The 13,013-nt window shown below is 41.8% G+C and overlaps 1 protein-coding gene across 1 annotated transcript in view; it reads left to right on the top strand.

Annotated features, from left to right (window-relative positions):
- Positions 1–9,565: 9,565 nt before the first annotated feature.
- LOC141012166 (SPRY domain-containing SOCS box protein 4-like) overlaps positions 9,566–13,013 on the top strand; it is a 45,837-nt gene continuing 42,389 nt past the window's right edge. The window contains exon 1 of the mRNA XM_073485574.1: positions 9,566–9,860. The gene's annotated coding sequence lies outside the window, so the exon portion shown is untranslated. The remainder of the gene's footprint in view (positions 9,861–13,013) is intronic.

Below are 13,013 nucleotides of genomic sequence, written 5' to 3'. Positions count from 1 at the left end.
TTCAAACTCACAAATTTAGAATGTACATTATTAATGAGGTAATAATACAAACTCAGAAATATTTATTATTTCCATAACTGAATAAACTAAATAAAAGCTGTTCTCAATGGAAAATAAGGCCCCCAGAACACTGTTTGAAGCTAGAAAGGTGGCAGGGTCCGCCACATATAAACAAAGTAAAACAGTATGAAATTGTGTCGTCCTTTAAGGTCAGTTTGTTTATTCAGTTAATTCAGTCATGAAAACAGAGATAGTTTGTTTATTTGTTTAGGCATAAAATAAATCAGTCATTTTAGATCTTTCTCTTCTGATTAAAATTTCTTCCCCAAAACTACATAATACACCTTTAAAATTATCAACACAATCTGAAGGCATAACAGTTTTGATGTTATGACGTCTATGCATTGTTTTGCAAAGCATGTTTAGCATGCTAACCAGCTAGCCCCATCCCAGTTAGCGGGTCCTCTGGTCGTCCCTTTATTTGTATGAATTCAAAAGGTGGCAAATTCCTACATATTGTACTTTTAAACCTGTATAAACAGACAGCAGCAGCAAACTTTAAACATAAAACTGACTGTCACCTTTTAAATTGACACAGCAGACATGTTAAGAAGAAGAAGTTACAAGCAACATGCTAGGAGTCATGTTTCCAGTCAAACATTTACCTCCCCTTAAGCTCTGTTCTGGTCTCCAGCAGCTCCTGAGGGAAACAGCGGTTAGCTGCTAAATGCTCCGCTATGTTAATGAGCTAGTCGCTAGCTTTGTGTGTTTGGTGCTGAGCAGGTAGCTTCAAATTGTTTTTCAACGTTTTGCTGCTTCGGCCAAAAACAATACAGGTGAGTATAAATTGGATGGAAACAGTGAAGTTGGGGAACATTAAACCAGAACAAGGTCACTGAGAGTTGTAGAGCTCCACTGAGCTGAGGGGAACTGCACAGTTAAATAACTAGTAATGAGCCCTTTCTCTGTGGGCTTCATCGCTACAATCATGGGTGACCTCGTTCACACACAAATAGTTAGGTCAATCATACTGATTAAAGAGACTTTAAATTCATGTAGTAGCCTCGTATTTAGACAGCTAAGTTGATGTTAGCTGAATTATGCTTCACACAGACTCAGGGTTGCATTCAACTAACCATCTCTCTTCACCTGGCACCACATCACACACGCACACACACACACTCCTTCAGCCCGGACCATATCACACCTCAGTGTGATGTTGGTGAGCACATGGTGTGAGCACCACCATTGTTTCTTGGTTCTCTCCTATCACAGAAACAGGTGGTGATCCACCATCTTGGACCTGAGTCCAACCCTCGTCTGCCACGTTGTAGTCCTCTTTGATCAGCCATTTTGTTTGTAGTCTTTCTTTGTCTATGCCGTGCGCATGACACTTTGAACCCTAGCCACCATTGTGCTTGGTTCTTCCACACACACACACCTGTATATAGTACATGTTAGTTGGATTGTGTTTTCATCTTTGTGTTAAATAAAAGACTTTTGAACCTTCATGCTGTCTATTTAATATTGTATAAGAGTGGATGTTGCCAACCTCTACTCTGTCAAGATCTCTGAAATCCTTCGATCATTACTAGCTGTTGTGGTTATTTTGGTTGTAGTTAATAAGTTAATTATTAATCAGAGTTACAAATTAACAGTTTACTACCTTTTATGAGGCAGAATTATTGATTTGGCTATCATCTCCCTTCCTCAAGGGTGGTGCTCCCGAGGCGATCTAATGTAAATTGGATCTTATTATTTATCATAGTTAATAATTATCCCTGATAATCATTAATTATTAATTATTATTGATAGCCAAATGTAACCCAGATTCCCCATTAATGTTGCGTAAAAGCACAACACGCCACAAGTGTATACATACACAGAGAAGGACAACAGCCTGGTCACACAGGAGAACACGCAAAAGTACAAACTAAAGCATTTCACACTGCACCACAGTGTGAAATGCTTAGAGCATTCTTAGAACCTTCCTCGGCCCAGGCGAAGAAAGTAGAAGCTTTCACACTGGCATAATACTTGGTGAACTGTGACTTTAGCCTAGGGCCCTACAGCAGGGTTATCCCTTGAAAATTAACGGGCAACAGGGCGAAAATAAACAGTCGTAACACATCCAGTTGCCTCTTCCAACAGACATTTAACCCAGCACTAGTTGACATGCAGTGTGAATCGCATTACCCCGGGCTCAGGTTAACCCTGGGTTAACACTGTGTGTGACAAGGGGCCAATGGGCCCTACTGTTTCTGATGCCAGGGTCAGACGGAGAAGTGGATTTAAAAACAGAAGGAGGAACAAACGACCTTATAAGCTGGCTGCAGAAAAATGAAGCAGAGTTGCACTGTGCTGTTAGACTTTTGCATTTTGTAGGCGATTCACTGTTTTCATTTCTAAACCGTTCCAAATATATGTGAATCTGAAATGTGATTTTACGCTACTTTAATTAGTGTATTTTCACATTAATGCTACATATGAGGCACTGTGAGCTGAGGACAAACCAGACGGGCGAACACCGACGAGTGAAAATTGTGAATAAACTCTTGAAACTGGTGTTTGCATGACATGAATTCATTCAGTCAGCTGGAGGCCGTTGATGAGGGTGAAACAAAGTAAACTGTGTGTTTAGTTTACCCATTGGTTCAAATATTTTCAGTGGGTGGCAGCCTCATGCAGAAGTTTTGTGCCGGTCACTGTTGTGGTGATCGTACTGTTATAACAATTGTATCCGTGTCTCAGAAGATGTGCTTGAGCAATTGAGAAAACTGTACAATTGCATTTTATGTGTAGATTTCCAGCCACCAGGTGGTGGTGTTGAGCTGCCACTGACTCCTCCCAGCACACCATCAGCTCAATGGAGCACATACTGAAAGATTACAGCCTGCTGTTGCCTCGTTCCACAGGATGGGAGAGTGAAGACCCACCACCAAATGTGTAACTGTATTCTGTACCTCAGACAGCAGCTGTGACACGAAGTGAGGCAGACGGCTACATGTACATTTTGCCAAGTAATGCAAAAACTGACTGAAAAAGAAAGAATGAATGACAGAAATAAGCCACACGAATGATGGCACAGCCTGAGCTGAGAAAAACACATTTACCTAATTCACAGCTCAGTCCCTGGCCTGAACAACAGCACCACATCATCACGTTAGCTCCAGCAGGACCAGCCTGAGTCAGACACCGCACGTATTTACTTTGTGTCAAACTGAAAGGGAGGAGTGTTTTCCCAAAACATGCCGCACGATCTGCCAGCCACGCCAGCGTTCCTGGAATAATACAAAAGGCCCCGGGTGCTGGTTCTGCCTCACTTTTAAATTGAGCAGCAGGGACACAATGTGAAACGACAGTGAAAAACCTGATGGGGCCAGTAGAGTGTTACGACTGGCACCTTGTTTACCTCTGAACTGGAGTAGAAGAGAAAGGTGGGCAGGGAAAGAGACAGAAAAATGCAGTTTCCCGTTTTCAGTTTCCATTTTGACAGTTCTTTTGGCTCTGTGTTGTGGTGTTTTCTGTTGTCGGGCTAAATCATGAAAAAAAAGGGAATCCTGGACAGAATCTGTATTGGGGTTATGCGTACAGATTAAAGTGGTTTTCAATCTTTATATAAATATCAAGCTTTTCATCTTCTTGCCTTGGCAGCTTTTGTGTAGCCTATCGCTTTGGCTTCACACTTTCCAATCTCCACTTCCACTGAAGTGATTTCTCATTTCTGAGGTCCTGCAGACAGAGGCAGCATGCAGCTGCCCTTCAGACGGCACCCTTACTATTTACCGTTGCATTTTCTTGGGGTTTTACAAGAGACAGATTTAAAAAAGGATGGTCAAAACTGAAGGAACATAGACTGAGGTATCCTGACTTTCAGTCCCTGTGGGTCAAGCTACAAAAACACTGGATGCTACGTGGATTCTGGATGCTGTAATACAAAAGTAGCGTCGCAGAAGTTCACATCCAAGTTTATAACACAGGCTTTTTGTTATGAAGTTTAGGTCTAAAGCCATATTAGAAGTGGCATCATCACAATTTTGAGACAATGAAATGTAAAATACATTTAAACCTGTTTTAATCATCATCTTCAACCAATAAAAAGTGATTTGGGGCAATTAGCTAGCTCCATCAAATAAAATCAAACTTGTGACCAACACGTCAGCTCGTTGGTCTCAGCTAGCAGAGCGATATCATGGTCGGTGTGTTTTTTTGGGTCTCATCCTGCAAAAACTTTGTTTACATCTCCCAAATGTTTTCACTGTGCTCTGATTTATTCTTTTCTCACTTGCACTATGGCACATTGAGGAAGGTGTGGGTGCCAGCCAACAGTCAACTCTGTATCTGCTAAGCCATGCCTGCTTTGATTCCTTACTTATATAGCCTTTTCAGTTTCACTATGACATAAGTCACATTATGAAAGCTAAAGGCGCTGCTGCTTCGCTGAGACTTTGACGACAGAACTTTGGCTACAAGCGACAACCACTGACGCCAAAAGACAATTAAGGGATATTTCTAATTGCTACAGCCTAATCTATCAGCAGCACCAGTGGAAAAGAGTCAGTGAACTGACTTGTTAATAAGACTTTAAAAGCAATATCTAAAGTTCCAGCTCACATTAGTCACCATAAGAGGTCAGACTTGACCAAGTATGACAGTAGCAACAATACCCCTGAGTGTACTGAACCGAGCAAGATTTATTTCCTCTGAATTAAAGTTTGCTGCTGCAGCGCTGCCAGTGTTAGCTTTCTAAATAGAGTTTGCCTTTGAAAATGATCAATAAAGATGATGACGTGATTTCCCTTACCTCGCTGACAGAGAGAGGGGGAGGGAGAGAAAGAAAGAAAAAGAAAGGGCACTGGAAAAATACTGCTCTTCACCTATTGTGTGTATTCTTTACATGCCATGTTCTCCAGATACGGACGTAAATCTGTAGTGAAACGCTGGTATGATGTCAATATGACTGTCCACAGATCGTTTTCAGGTCTATTTTGGCTGTGAACTGCCTGACGCAGCACAAAATAGGCGTTTACATGGGAGTACAAAAGCAAGACGTTTCACCATGTGCTACTCACACAGGATATGTGGTGTAAGGCAAGGAATGTGTTGTTTCTTCATTCAAAAGTTAAAGTCCTGCTTTAAAAAAACTTGCTTCAGAGCCACAGAAGACATCTGAGTAGTAATCTTTGTGACGAGTCAACTGATTTTTATGTGCAAAATCAGTCAAGTTAAGCTTTGTTCACCGATGATTTTATGTTGAATTAGAAAATGGTTCTTTGTTTGTATCATTTTCTCTGACAATGAAATATCTCAATTATGGTTCAATCTAGGCTACATTTAAAACCAAAAACTTAACCATAGAATGAGATCAATGTATGAAATCTGTCTGTCCACACCCTTGGAGACTCTGTATCTCCACATTTTCTCCTGTACTGCCTCATTCTAACCCCAACCAGTAATTGGAGGCTCTCAGCTGTGTCTAAGAGACCGTCTCCTCCAGGTGAGTTACTGACTGGCTGAACACATGAACTTCAACTCGAGCCAGAGCAGGCTGTGCAGCGCACGTCTGTCTGCCTGATGCAGCTACAGCCGAGGGTGAAATACTTGGTTGCTTGGATTCGTGAGCAGCTGCTCCAGACTCAGACAAACAATCCTCTCTCTTCTTGTTTTCAGATATCTGCCGCGGCCCACACTGTCGAGGTGGAAAAAAACAACGATAGCAGACATGAGCAAGGCATTATGAACACCACATTGCGTGCATGGATTAAAAGGAATCTGCATGTTTCATCTCCAAGCACTTAACTCTTATTTAACATGATTGTTCTGTGATCAGAGGGATATTGTAAAGTCACCCAGCTATATACTGTACCTTTTAAGGTCTTAGTTGCTGTCTGGTATTTTATTCTCTTTGTTGATTTAGAACCTTTTTCTTGATCTACTCTTGTTCTTGTTCACTAGTCTCCAGCCACGCTTCAGTGGCTCTGTGAGACTCTGTGTACTTAAGCTATATTTGAGCAGCTGAGTGGGAAACACCATTCACACCAGCCTCCAAGCTGTAATTGTAATCCCGAGTTGGAAATATCAGGGATTTCTGACAGGTTTGATATTTTCCACAGTGTGAAAAGAACTATAATTGTATAATTGTGTGCCGAAAGACTGCTCGCAACATGGTTGCAGCACCATCACTGCCGGCAGTTCTTAAAAGCCAGTAATATAACTAGAATGGCACTGAGAAGAGAGCATGCCTCCACCAAGGCCTTTTGTACTCCCTCATGGATAACAGCTATCTAAATATGCCTGATATTTTTCATCAAAATCCAAACATTATTCCCTGAGACATAACAAAAATGTCAACAAAAAAAAAAAAGAAAGAAGAAAAAAAGGCCTATCTCCCAATTTTAAAGAAGGTGAGAAAAAAATAATCAGATCCGTCCCTTTATTCAGATCCTCACCAAAAGTTAATGGGCTCTATTCTGTGCCGAGACTCATCCTCCATCCAAGTCCTGTGGAAATCTGTTAGGTAGTTTTTGTGTAATCCTGCTGACAAACCAACCAACCAACCAACCAAAAAACAGACACGGGTGAATAACTAACTTAAAAAGATGATGTAGTTCTTGTTTGTATCTCACAACAAGTTGGACATATGAGAGGTTTTCCGTTCTCCCAGTCATGCACATTTTTGCATGAATGCATCATAAAGGCACAGCAGTGTTTTAAATCTGTTAACGTCAACATTCTAGTAATGACAATGCTAACAAACTGATGTTCAGCATCTTAGTTTAGCGTGCCAATATTTGCTAATTAGCACAAAAAACAAAGTACAGCTGGGGCTGGTACAATTGTCATTAGACTTCAATTATTAACGGTAACAGTACTAAAAAAAGGTTTACTTTGTTTCACTATTGTCATACTATTCTTAATCTTACACATTCACAAATAAATACATTACCTCGTCACTTTGCATCCTGCTAATACCTGTGATTCAAAACGAAATGTTGCATCTTTCTTTTACTCTCCCCCAAAACAAATGAACGTGCTAGCCATGATAACACCTTTATTACAGTAAGCAGTGGTGCTCATACTGTGTTTTTTCCACAGGGACAGCCAGGACTGCAAGTTCCTTGCAACTACTTAATATAAAAAGAAAAATGGTCCATACTGTCTTCACAGTGCATTATTGATTTCCAACAATCACCAAAAGGACAAAAGTTTGGAGTAGAACATTTGAAGTGGGATGCGTTCACAGAACACATGAGCACACTTAACTTTGGCTTTGTGTGAACCCTCCCCCCGCTGTGTTTGGCTGTGAGAAGCACACTGGCTCGGGTGAATTTAGGGACATCTCTCTGTGGCACATGCACACAAACACAAATCACCTACATATGGGCTCCAAAGTGAAATGCAGTTCAGCCAAGTTGAGACAAAGTACTCCCCTATACTTTCTAAGACGCAGAAATGCTCATGGTGATTCAGTGACATTGTTTGACTGAGCGCACCATCCAGTCATGACCGGCTCCACAATCCGTTTGGAGAGAGGATGACCCACAGGATTGAGGGGTGACACGTGAGGAATGGATTTTAAAAAAGTAGGGTAGATGCGAGGGGAAGTGAGGCAGACGACTTAATGAAAAGGCAGAGAATGAAAACAAGTGTCTGTCGGAGGACTTGGGGAGGATTCTGTGTGAGCTGCTGAGAACAGCCACGGCAGCGTTCTCTGAAGTCAGCACTGAAAAGCAGGCAGACGGGCCGACGCACGCATCCTAACTCGCGGTCTCACAGCCTCGTTCACAAACAATAGATATGCACAAAAGTTGCTCTTGCACAACACCAGATCCACTGCATGCATGCTCTCACACACTCGCAGCATGAGAGCTGTGAGTCACGTTCAGATGAAACTGTGTTTCACTGAGATTAACCAGAGATGCTGTAACTCTCTGACTGTTTGCATTGCAACAGACTTTTTGCATTCTGTCTATAATGACACTCTGCTACATTTTGGTTATTTGATAACTTTAGTTACTAGTTACTTTGCAGATAGATGATAAATGATCCCAGCTCTAATGCTATGATAGGCTAAGCTTAACTCCAGCTTCACCACCAGTTTTACACATTAAAGTGTGTTAAAGGGTCTTGGGGAGTACTACAGCAGATATGAAAAACTGTATAAAGCCTTTTGTGGCTCCAGGGGAAGCTGCAGGAAAAACCCCTGTGCCTACATTGCCCACAATGCAACATAGCCACTGAGTGACTTCACTGGAGGCAATTTATCAGATTACACGTAGCTTCTTCTGGAGCCACAAAAGGCTTTACACTACTTTTTGTTTTTACATACGCAGTAGTACTCCCCAAGGCCTGTAAACACACTTTAATGAGTAAAATTGGCGGAGGTTCCCTTTAAGTTTGGGCAAGAAAACCAATAAGCAAGTTTATCACAATGTTGAACTATTCCCTAAAGACGATCGGAGAAATTCAATTGGGTTTTACATCGAGAGGCAAGTGGTCTCTGCTGTGTTAAACCCATCAACTTCAGTCCTCCACTTCTCTTTGGAATTGATTTGAGGACAGCTGCTCAGGGAGCCACTGGTCTAGTTTTCACATGGAGCCTAATTTCATCCTGGGAATTATTATCGACTTAGCCTGCCTGGTCCTGTTTAAATCTGCTGTATACTGTTGAAGGTGAGGTACAAATAGACGTGTCTCTTAATTGGACTGGGACAGAGGAAAGGGAATGAATATTCAGAACAGTTGCACAACTGTTTACATAATATTGGCTATGGTCACAGTTCTTACAGTGAAACCTCTGGGCACTAAGCACACTTGGGTGCGAACAAACACAAGCTGGTGTAGATGTTTTTTGTGCTAAGGGCCATTAGATGCAAGAAATAAGCCTGCTAACCCATTAGTTTGGGTTTAATCCGTAAATCCAGCTGCTCCTACTTAATTACTGCTTAGAGGTTCTTTTCCACTGAACGTGAATTATATTTGAAAGCATACAAAACTCAGTTTGCACTTTAATCAAATGCACAGGGAAGTAAAAGTAGGCTTTATGTAAGGAATGCATATGTCCAAGATAGTTATAGGCTGCATACTTTTACAAATGAAATATAGAATCAAGCGTGTCTGTGTAGAAATGAGAAGCAATGTATTTGTAATCCAACTGTTTTTTAAGCGCAAGTAAATCACAAAAGTTGCAGATGATCAGAATAAAACTATGTAAGGCATGAAGTGGTCTCCACCCTGCGTCAAGTTTCTCAACAGCTGGGAGAATACAGGAAGTTTCGTAATTATCCATACAAAATAAAAGCACAATATCGCTCACGTTTAGGAAACACAACTTTCAGCAACAAACACACACTCAGCGGGTGTAAATGAATAAATTGCGACGAGACACCACACATGCGTAATAGATGCAAAAGCACGGAATACGATAACAGCCTGTGTGGGGATGTGCGTGTGTGTCTTCGTGGATGTTGTGATCGGAAAACGTGGTGCGAGTCGTGCTAACTTGACACCGGTCACCTTTCCTTGATCCCGAGCCGCCAGCCAATCAGCGGCTGTGGGGGACACACGAGCGGTGATAATATCCACGGAGCAAGCTGCAGGCAGCAGGAACAAAGAAAGCCGCCCGTAGCTCGTCAACACAGACACGCACCGACTGAGCAGAGGCAGTCTTTTTTGTTTTGTTGTTGCTTTATTTTAAACACTTTCTTCTACTCATTAAATGTCACGCCGCGTCTTAAGTGAGACTGGCTGGTTTTTCGCTGAGGGAAGAGGAAACTTGGTGTCGTGAAAAGCTTTTGTCGGTTCTCCTTTCTCGCTTCTTGCCTCGGATACGCTGGTTGGAAGGTAGCTGATACCGCACGGTAAGTTTGAATGTTTTCTCTTTTTAATAGACGCTGAAATAAACTGTCAAGGCACCGTGGTTGTGTTAAGTTGTCGTTTAGAAGTCGAAAAAACTCCTGTCTCAAACTTTCCTCTTGTGTTTTTCTGTGGCAGCGATACGTCCCCTCCGCACCCTGTCGGGAGAACGGAGCTGTTTTACCAAACTCCATTTAATATTGTTTGATTTTAGCACTACTTCGCTGCTTGACCAACAAAAACACACCAAGAGGAATGAAACGAGAGACACTTTCCTACTATTTAGCATGAACACAAATTCCGGTATAAAACTATTAGAACTAGTCGCTCATTTTATTTACTTTGAACTACTAAAATCATTGAATTGTTTTTTCTCACGCACTAAACTAACACCTCAGACTGGTGCTGCAGCAGGAGGTATGAGTCAATTAAAAACAAATACAGCCTGTATGTACTGACCTAAATTGCTTGTCAGGGAAATCATTCATGTGCCGAAACACCAAGAAGACTCAGGTGACCCATTAAATGCAAGTTAATCGATTGTGTTTTAATGGTACATCGTGTATTGAAGTGCAGGTTGGTGAAGTGCCAGAATTTGAATAGAGATTTTGGCTCGCTGTTTTTTCTTCCTGCAACACAGAAGTGTTCACATGTCGCAGTGTGTCCTGCTGCACACCAGTCAGCTGCCTGAAGGAATAGTTTTGTATTAACAAATCAAACCAGTTTCCCTTGAATTAATTTATCCTAATGTCGGGCATGGTTCTGTTGGTAGCATCTGAAGTTGCTTATATGTTGTGAAGTTTTCAAACTAAGCAGTAGCAGACAGTTTCTATTTTGCAGGCTTTGCTTTGGGCACAGGCTGGCTTTACTCCAGGTAAGCAAACAAGGCACACTAATGCTGCAGAAGCAGTAAAAGGTGGACTATTTGACTTCCTTCAGTGCCCGTTCGATTTTAAATTTGCCTGCTATTCAGAGGCTAAATGCTTGGCCTGCAACCACACCATCTGCGTTGCCCTCCTGGGCATTTGCAGGCTACTGTCCAGATCAAGTGTTATGAGAGATTTGTGTGGGTGGACCACAGCAGATGGTGAGATGGAGAACATAACTGGCTGATGTGGTAGCGAGGCTCACTGTTGTGGTTGTTGGTCTCGTTTTCAGTTGTGGTTGGCACAGTAAACAAAAACCTAAAATCTTTTTTTAACACGTGGGCAGTTTCCGCAGGACAACTCCATAGTCAGAATGACAAATGGTTTGAGTGTTGATAAACTTCTTTCTACTGTGAAAAGCTGGCTCATACAATCCTGTCATAGAAGAATGACCCCTGCACTCTTCTTTCTCACCATCTGGGGTTTGACCCTGTGGCCGCTGTGACTTCAGTTGACCTTCCTGTTACCGTGTAGGTGGGTGGCATAAACGTGCCCATGTCTGCGGTATTCAGAGGTTAGCAGTTCTGTCATGTTTAATTCATCAAGAGTCTCCCAGGAAGCAACTTAAAGGGCATTGGTCTCTCTTGGCCACTTTCAAGCAAAAGGATGGACCAATGTGTTGACTTTACCTGAACTTGTGTACAGTTGATTGCAACCCAGTCACTGATACGTTTTTGTGTATGCATCCTGCGTATGTTTGTGTTAGAGTTTACACAAGACTTTTCTTTTTTTACAGCAAATTTGACTGTTAATATTAGACATTACGTGACTATTGACTGATGTCAATACAGAAACCATATCCATATCAGTGCCGGCTGAAAAATCCAGTACTGGACCAGCTGTAATGCACACAGCAAGTCATGCTCAACAAAGATTGTTTGTTTTTCCTTCGCCCTGGTTTGCTGTTGGACGGTGTGAAGGTGGAAACCTATTTCCCTTTCCACCTAGGTTTTGCTGCTTAATCATAGCAAATCAGATTTCTCCTAATAGAATGAGATTAGTCTTTTATTAAGGTTTACTAAACATATGAAATAGAAGAATGAGTGTAGATTGCTGAAGGCGAGCACACAAGTGACTTTTACACCATGTAGAAAACTGGCGCGTTGTCTTGGAGATTAACGTCTAACATGGCTAATCTGCTGCAGGAGCCTGACAGAGTAGCCATGCACTGTTGGTGATGCTCACAACAACACTGTCAGGATATTTGGGAAATGAATGCTGACAAATGAGGTGAGTAATGATTGCTGTGGTACTTAATCGTCCCTCCTGTGTCAAGTAGCAAATCGGTTGTAATGACAGCATCCCAGCTGGTAACAACAGCTTATTCTTCCTTTCAGTGTCCCGTTGCTGACATACAGGCACTAACTCTGATCATGAAAATGAGGTTTGCGCCAGCTCTTCTTCTTTTTTTTCTAGATGTCCTTGAGAGATCCAATACTCACAACAAGTTCTCAAGTTTTTACCACTAAGCAACTGCACTTTTTTGATCAGAGCCTGATCTGGCAAATATGATGGTATCTCCTAATTAAGGCAGCACATATTTTCCACAGTTTTGTTTTTACAGTTTGTTGTTTGTAGACCAAAAGAGGCTGATGAACAATAGATTGAACTTTTTCCTGTTGTTTTGGCATTTCAATGTGGACAAACATTTCATATATGAGCTGTAGTGCTGGATACTATTTACAAGTAATGTTTGATACTGGTTTGATGACACAGTTCCTTCTGCCATTGTCGCAATCAAGTGTTTTCTTTTCCAAAGAAATTGAATCCATCCACACACCATGCATGCATGCACGCATAAGCTCTGTGAAATTTGGTCGATGCCTTGAGCTCTTTGTCATGTTGCACAGGCCATTCCAGAGCAGTTTTTGTGGTGTAGCAGGTCACATTGTCTTGCAGGGAGGCCACTGTCATTGGGGAGTGCCATTATCATGAGGGGGTGTACTTGATCTGCAAATGTTTTCAGGTGGGTCAATCGTGTCAAATGACATCCACATGAATGTCAGGACCCAAGGTTTCCCAGCAGAACATGGTAACCAGATAATCAATGTTACTCACCTGTAAGATCTGGAAAATGACAAATGCTGGCTAGACTGCTCACTGTTGAAATGGATGGTGATGAATTTTCTGTCAATTGACTAACGAGAAAGCTCTGAGGCTGCTTCTTTTTTCAAGACTGATGTGACACTTTCCAAAGCACCTGCATTTGAGTTAGATGGATCTGTGACTATC

Source organism: Pagrus major, chromosome 2, assembly GCF_040436345.1.
Source record: "Pagrus major chromosome 2, Pma_NU_1.0".
NCBI lineage: Eukaryota > Metazoa > Chordata > Actinopteri > Spariformes > Sparidae > Pagrus > Pagrus major.
The sequence above is the reverse complement of the archived record's forward strand: the minus strand, read 5'-3'. Positions and strand labels throughout refer to the sequence as shown.